This window comes from Phyllobates terribilis, unplaced genomic scaffold (assembly GCF_046119375.1).
Source record: "Phyllobates terribilis strain yellow unplaced genomic scaffold, ASM4611937v1 Scaffold_3__8_contigs__length_932513732, whole genome shotgun sequence".
In the NCBI taxonomy this organism is placed as follows: Eukaryota; Metazoa; Chordata; class Amphibia; order Anura; family Dendrobatidae; genus Phyllobates; species Phyllobates terribilis.
The window spans coordinates 44,467,768-44,476,025 of NW_027362763.1; the positions used below are offsets into that span (position 1 = coordinate 44,467,768).

At 43.5% G+C, this 8,258-nt stretch overlaps 1 protein-coding gene across 2 annotated transcripts in view; it reads right to left on the reverse strand.

The window, feature by feature from the left end:
* The window catches only part of SCARA5 (scavenger receptor class A member 5), an 813,283-nt gene extending 807,094 nt beyond the window's left edge, over nucleotides 1-6,189 (reverse strand). Inside the window, exon 1 of one of the 2 annotated variants that reach the window (XM_073673833.1) lies at nucleotides 5,931-6,189. The gene's annotated coding sequence lies outside the window, so the exon portion shown is untranslated. The remainder of the gene's footprint in view (nucleotides 1-5,930) is intronic. The other variant, XM_073673832.1, reaches the window with a different exon arrangement.
* Between the last annotated feature and the right edge of the window lie 2,069 nt (nucleotides 6,190-8,258).

Consider the following 8,258-nt stretch of genomic DNA (forward strand, 5'->3'; position numbering starts at 1 on the left):
GTTATATTCTTGTACATAGGAAGTAGTATTATAGTAGTTATATTCTTGTACATAGGGGGCAGTATTATAGTAGTTATATTCTTGTACATAGGGGCAGTATTATAGTAGTTATATTCTTGTACATAGGGGCAGTATTATAGTAGTTATATTCTTGGACATAGGGAGCAGTATTTTAGTAGTTATATTCTTGTATATAGGAGCAGTATTATAGTAGTTATATTCTTGTACATAGGGGCAGTATTATAGTAGTTATATTCTTGTACATAGGAGCAGTATTATAGTAGTTATATTCATGTACATAGGGGCAGTATTATAGTAGTTATATTCTTGTACATAGGAGCAGTATTATAGTAGTTATATTTTTGAACATAGGAGCAGTATTATAGTAGTTATATTCATGTACATAGGGGTAGTATTATAGTAGTTATATTCTTGTACATAGGGAGCAGTATTATAGTAGTTATATTCTTGTATATAGGAGCAGTATTATAGTAGTTATATTCTTGTACATAGGAGCAGTATTATAGTAGTTATATTCTTGTACATAGGAGTAGTATTATAGTAGTTATATTCTTGTACATAGGTGGCTGTATTATAGTAGTTATATTCCTGTACATAGGGGTCAGTATTATAGTAGTTATATTCTTGTACATAGGGGCAGTATTATAGTAGTTATATTCTTGTACATAGGAGCAGTATTATAGTAGTTATATTCCTGTACATAGGGGTCAGTATTATAGTAGTTATATTCTTGTACATAGGGGCAGTATTATAGTAGTTATATTCTTGTACATAGGGGTCAGTATTATAGTAGTTATATTCTTGTACATAGGGGCAGTATTATAGTAGTTATATTCTTGTACATAGGAGCAGTATTATAGTAGTTATATTCTTGTATATAGGGGCAGTATTATAGTAGTTATATTCTTGTACATGGGAGCAGTATTATAGTATTTATATTCTTGTACATAGAAGCAGTATTATAGTAGTTATATTCTTGTACATAGGAGCAGTATTATAGTAGTTATATTCCTGTACATAGGGGTCAGTATTATAGTAGTTATATTCTTGTACATAGGGGCAGTATTATAGTAGTTATATTCTTGTACATAGGGGGCAGTATTATAGTAGTTATATTCTTGTACATAGGGGCAGTATTATAGTAGTTATATTCTTGTACATAGGGGCAGTATTATAGTAGTTATATTCTTGTATATAGGGGCAGTATTATAGTAGTTATATTCTTGTACATAGGAGCAGTATTATAGTAGTTATATTCTTGTACATAGGGGCAGTATTATAGTATTTATATTCTTGTACATAGAAGCAGTATTATAGTAGTTATATTCTTGTACATAGGGGCAGTATTATAGTATTTATATTCTTGTACATTACATAGGGGTCATCACTATGTACTATGTAGAGCCATAGACTGATTTGTGCTCTATGATGTCATCACAAACTCTGTAACTCGATCATTTTATTAAGAGTTGTTTACTTTTTGTTATATTTCTTGTTATATATAAATTGAGTTTTTCCTCGTTATATAGTTACGGAGCTGGGATGAGATGAGATCTTTATACTTGGCGTGGTGGGCACATCGCGGACGTTGTTTGTTTAAAGATCGAAATTCAATTTTCTTCTATTTCTAAATCTGTTTATTTTTAGCTTTTCCTGAATCAGCCGACAAGAAAAACCTGGGTGAAAGCCGGGGCCCTAGGGGAGTAGAGGGCCCCTGGCGATCTGGATGTACTTGAAGGCCATTGTGACTCCAGTCCTATCGATAATGTCCCTCTCTCCCATGATGCTTTGCTTTCAATATGGTGTAAGCTTTGAGCCACAGGCCAATGCTGCGGAGTCGACCTCGAGGATATAGAGGTATATAGACCGCGAGCAGAGAAGAAGAGGAACCTGAGGGTGAGGTGGGACATTATAGACCAAGAACATTGAACGAGACCCTTAGTGATGATGTCAATGGGACACACCAGTTGCCATGGCACCAAATGTGGCTTAGTGATGTCATTGGTCCACTCCAGTAACCATGGGAACCTGAGACATGCCTTAGTGATGTCATTGGGCCACAGCAGTCGCCATGGCACCCGTAGAAGTGGCTTATGATGTCATTGGTCTACACCGGTGGCCGTGGGAACTGTAGACCATGAGCAGAGAGACACTGCTGAGCAGCAGAAGGACCGAGCAGGTCCCCGGCAAGTAACTACGTGGTAACTAAGCCAAAATGAAAGGAAATGAGAGCGAAATTCCTGAGAATTCCTCGGACACCACGAATAATATTAATCTGTGAGATATTCCAGCTGAGAAGCTCCCACACGAGGACGCGGCCATTGTCATGTTGTTACAGCTGAACTGACGGATAAAGTGATGAGGATATGAATGAAAATCAATATGGAGGAGCGAGAGTGGCTGACCCCGGGGACGGGGGCGTCACAGAGAGAGCGCTGGTGACCCCAAATAATGTGAGGGGTCTATATCCCAGACGTAGATGATAAGAAATCCTCTACAAAAGCGAGAACAGGACTCCATAGTGTTATTAATACTGACCTAAAATCAATGAATAGAGAGAGTCCTAAAGGGACAATGCATGTGTGTGTGAGCGCCCCCATAGTTCTATATATTATACCCTTATAATAGTTATAAACCTGTCTAAATAACATTATAATCCTGTACCCCAAGTATCAGTGTCATTATCCTGTACCCCGAGTGTCAGTATCATTATCCTGTACCCCGAGTGTCAGTGTCATTATCCTGTACCCCAAGTGTCAGTGTCATTATCCTGTACCCCAACTATCAGTGTCATTATCCTGTACCCCAAATGTCAGTGTCATTATCCTGTACCTCAAGTGTCAGTGTCATTATCCTGTACCTCAACTATCAGTGTCATTATCCTGTACCCCGAGTGTCAATGTCATTATTCTGTACCTCAAGTGTCAGTGTCATTATCCTGTACCCCGAGTGTCAGTGTCCTTATCCTGCACCTCGAGTGTCAGTGTCATTATCCTGTACCCAGAGTGTCAGTGTCATTATCCTGTACCCCGAGTGTCAGTGTCCTTATCCTGCACCCCGAGTGTCGGTGTCATTATCCTGTACCCCGAGTGTCAGTGTCATTATCCTGTACCCAGAGTGTCAGTGTCATTATCCTGTACCCCGAGTGTCAGTGTCATTATCCTGTACCCCGAGTGTCAGCGCCATTATCCTGTACCCCAAGTGTCATTATCCTGTACCCCGAGTGTCAGTGTCATTATCCTGCACCCCAAGTGTCAGTGTCATTATCCTGTACCCCGAGTGTCAACATCATTATCTTGTACCCCAAGTGTCAGCGTCATTATCCTGTACCCCGAGTGTCATTATCCTGTACCCCGAGTTTCAGTGTCATTATCCTGTACCCCGAGTGTCAGCGTCATTATCCTGTACCCCTAGTGTCAGTGTCATTATCCTGTACCTCGAGTGTCAGTGTCATTATCCTGTACCCCGAGTGTCAGTGTCATTATCCTGTACCCCAAATGTCAGTGTCATTATCCTGTACCTCAAGTGTCAGTGTCATTATCCTGTACCTCAACTATCAGTGTCATTAGCCTGTACCCCGAGTGTCAATGTCATTATTCTGTACCTCAAGTGTCAGTGTCATTATCCTGTACCCCGAGTGTCAGTGTCCTTATCCTGCACCTCGAGTGTCAGTGTCATTATCCTGTACCCAGAGTGTCAGTGTCATTATCCTGTACCCCGAGTGTCAGTGTCCTTATCCTGCACCCCGAGTGTCGGTGTCATTATCCTGTACCCCGAGTGTCAGTGTCATTATCCTGTACCCAGAGTGTCAGTGTCATTATCCTGTACCCCGAGTGTCAGTGTCATTATTCTGTACCCCGAGTGTCAGCGCCATTATCCTGTACCCCAAGTGTCATTATCCTGTACCCCGAGTGTCAGTGTCATTATCCTGCACCCCAAGTGTCAGTGTCATTATCCTGTACCCCGAGTGTCAACATCATTATCTTGTACCCCAAGTGTCAGCGTCATTATCCTGTACCCCGAGTGTCATTATCCTGTACCCCGAGTTTCAGTGTCATTATCCTGTACCCCGAGTGTCAGCGTCATTATCCTGTACCCCAAGTGTCAGTGTCATTATTCTGTACCCCGAGTGTCAGCGTCATTATCCTGTACCCCGAGTGTCAGTGTCATTATCCTGTACCCAGAGTGTCAGTGTCATTATCCTGTACCTTAAGTGTCAGCGCCATTATCCTGTACCCCAAATGTCATTATCCTGTACCCCGAGTGTCAGTGTCATTATCCTGCACCCCAAATGTTAGTGTCATTATCCTGCACCCCAAATGTTAGTGTCATTATCCTGTACCTCGAGTGTCAACGTCATTATCTTGTACCCCAAGTGTCAGCGTCATTATCCTGTACCCCGAGTGTCATTATCCTGTACCCCGAGTGTCATTGTCATTATCCTGTACCCTGAGTGTCAGTGTCATTATCCTGTACCCCGAGTGTCAGTGTCATTATCCTGTACCCCGAGTGTCAACGTCATTATCTTGTACCCCAAGTGTCAGCGTCATTATCCTGTACCCCGAGTGTCATTATCCTGTACCCCGAGTGTCATTGTCATTATCCTGTACCCTGAGTGTCAGTGTCATTATCCTGTACCCCGAGTGTCAGTGTCATTATCCTGTACCCCGAGTGTCAACGTCATTATCTTGTACCCCAAGTGTCAGTGTCATTATCTTGTACCCCGAGTGTCATTATCCTGTACCCCGAGTGTCAGTGTCATTATCCTGTACCCCAAGTGTCAGTGTCATTATCCTGGTCCCCGAGTGGCATTATCCTGTACCCCGAGTGTCAGTGTCATTATCCTGTACCCCGAGTGTCAGTGTCATTATCCTGGTCCCCGAGTGTCATTATCCTGTACCCCGAGTGTCAGTGTCATTATCCTGGTCCCCGAGTGTCAGCGTCATTATCCTGGTCCCCGAGTGTCATTATCCTGTACCCCGAGTGTCAGCGTCATTATCCTGTTCCCCGAGTGTCAGTGTCATTATCCTGGTCCCCCAGTGTCATTATCCTGTACCCCGAGTCTCAGTGTCATTATCCTGTACCCCGAGTGTCAGCGTCATTATCCTGTACCCCGAGTGTCAGCGTCATTATCCTGCACCCCGAGTGTCATTATCCTGTACCCCGAGTGTCAGTGTCATTATCCTGCACCCCGAGTGTCATTATCCTGTACCCCGAGTCTCAGTGTCATTATCCTGTACCCCGAGTGTCAGTGTCATTATCCTGGTCCCCGAGTGTCATTATCCTGTACCCCGAGTGTCAGTGTCATTATTCTCTCACATCTCTTTGTTACAATTATATACATTCCAGACTGATACATTGTGACGAACTCCCAGAGCAGGCAGAGGTCTGTGCAGCTGCCACTGCTGCTGATGAGTTTGGCTCACAGAGGATTGCCTAGACTGGATGCAATTGTAACAACCCCCCAGCTGTGAGAATATTAGGTATATCCAGGCTTTGTAGGAGATGCTTTCATTCTCTGCATAATCCCTATTAGACAGATGCAGAATTTTCCATGTAACGATGATTACCATTGATGTAAATGTGGAGGAGCCTTTTTACGCTTCGGGGTAAGTGGAGGCGAGATGCTCGCGCACTTGTACGGAGCGCAGCTCTGAAGCCGGCACCTGCTGCACATGATGACAGCTCGTATTACAGCGCTCGCTCCGGCTGCAGCACATTACAGCTCCTCGTCCCATATCTGCCTCCTATGCATTTAGTCCCCATCTCCCATGACATACTGATAGGGAATCTAGATTGTGAGCCCCGATGGGGACAGCGACAATAATGTATGTAAAGCGCTGCGGAATATGTTAGCGCTATATAAAAATAAAGATTATTATTATTATTATTTATTATCATGCACTTACATTGCATGCAGTGCTCACCTGCAGAGCCGGATGTGATCCCAGGTCCCTGCTGCGCTGTATAGTCCTATGTGGGGTCCCAGGCTGCAGTCCGGGGGGCCACTGAGCCTCTGCTGATGCCTTTACTGTAATCTCCTCCGCAACTCTTCTGACAAACTTTCTGACTGCTGGAATTTGTAAGAAGTTGAGTTTTGCGGTCACCTTGTTTTGCAGAAGGGTGAAAAAAAAGGGGGTTTATTCCTTATTTGACAGATCGGACAATGAAACCTCCCCCTTAAACCAAAAAAAAAAAAGCTTGTATTGATGAGTCCTTAAAATGTGCAGATCCAGAAATCATATGTTCAACTTCAGACCAAAGTTCATGGAGAACTGTCCCATCAGCCCAGGAAGACACTGCCCTCTAGTGGAGCTTTTCTATCACAACAAGGAAAGTTTGAACTCCAGTGAGGTCTAAAGAGAAGGTAAAGTTCACTGCTACAATTCTTGGTCTCCATCAGATCACTGAAGGGTTCTGTGTTATTTGCCTCTGAGATGTTAGCAGAAGTTCCTGCTCATCCTGTAACCTGCTCGATGTGGCCGCCATTACTTGCTGAAAGAAGCACTGCCATATCTGCGATGCTCTGCGTGCCCTGACCCCTTTCTTTCATAGCTATGATGCTCTGTGTGTCCTGACCCCTTTCTATCATAGCTGCGATGCTCTGTGTGTCCTGACTCCTTTCTATCATAGCTGTGATGCTCTGTTTGTCCTAACACCTTTCTATCATATCTGTAATGCTCTGCGTGTCCTCACCCCTTTCTATCATAGCTGTAATGCTCTGTGTGTTCTGACCCCTTTCTATCATACAGTACAGACCAAAAGTTTGGACACACCTTCTCATTTAAAGATTTTCTGTATTTTCATGACTATGAAAATTGTGCATTCACATTGCAGGCTTCAAAACTATGAATTAACACGTGTGGAATTATATACTTAACAAAAAAAAGTGTGAAACAACTGAAAATATGTCTTATATTCTAGGTTCTTCAAAGTAGCCACCTTTTGCTTTGATGACTGCTTTGCACACTCTTGGCATTCTCTTGATGAGCTTCAATAGGTAGTCACCGGAAATGGTCTTCCAACAATCTTGAAGGAGTTCCCAGAGATGCTTAGCACTTGTTGGCCCTTTTGCCTTCACTCTGCGGTCCAGCTCACCCCAAACCATCTCGATTGGGTTCAGGTCTGGTGACTCTGGAGGCCAGGTCATCTGGCGTATCACCCCATCACTCTCCATCTTGGTCAAATAGCCCTTACACAGCCTGGAGGTGTGTTTGGGGTCATTGTCCTGTTGAAAAATAAATGATGGTCCAACTAAACGCAAACCAGATGGAATAGCATGCCGCTGCAAGATGCTGTGGTAGCCATGCTGGTTCATTATGCCTTCAATTTTGAATAAATCCCGAACAGTGTCACCAGCAAAGCACCCCCACATCATCACACCTCCTCCTCCATGCTTCACGGTGGGAACCAGGCATGTAGAGTCCATCCGTTCACCTTTTCTGTGTCACACAAAGACACGGTGGTTGGAACCAAAGATCTCAAATTTGAACTCATCAGACCAAAGCACAGATTTCCACTGGTCTAATGTCCATTCTTTGTGTTCTTTAGCCCAAACAAGTCTCTTCTGCTTGTTGCCTGTCCTTAGCAGTGGTTTCCTAGCAGTTATTTTACCATGAAGGCCTGCTGCACAAAGTCTCCTCTTAACAGTTGTTGTAGAGATGTGTCTGCTGCTAGAACTCTGTGTGGCGTTGACCTGGTCTCTAATCTGAGCTGCTGTTACCTGCGATTTCTGAGGCTGGTGACTCGGATAAACTTATCCTCAGAAGCAGAGGTGACTCTTGGTCTTCCTTTCCTGGGGCGGTCCTCATGTGAGCCAGTTTCTTTGTAGCGCTTGATGGTTTTTGCAACTGCACTTGGGGACACATTCAAAGTTTGCCCAATTTTTCGGACTGACTGACCTTCATTTCTTAAAATAATGATGGCCACTCGTTTTTCTTTACTTAGCTGCTTTTTTCTTGCCATAATACAAATTCTAACAGTCTATTCAGTAGGATTATCAGCTGTGTATCCACCAGACTTCTGCACAACACAACTGATGGTCCCAACCCCATTTATAAGGCAAGAAATCCCACTTATTAAACCTGACAGGGCACACCTGTGAAGTGAAAGACATTTCTGGTGACTACCTCTTGAAGCTCATCAAGAGAATGCCAAGAGTGTGCAAGGCAGTCATCAAAGCAAAAGGTGGCTACTTTGAAGAACCTAGAATATAAGACATATTTTCAGTTGTTTCA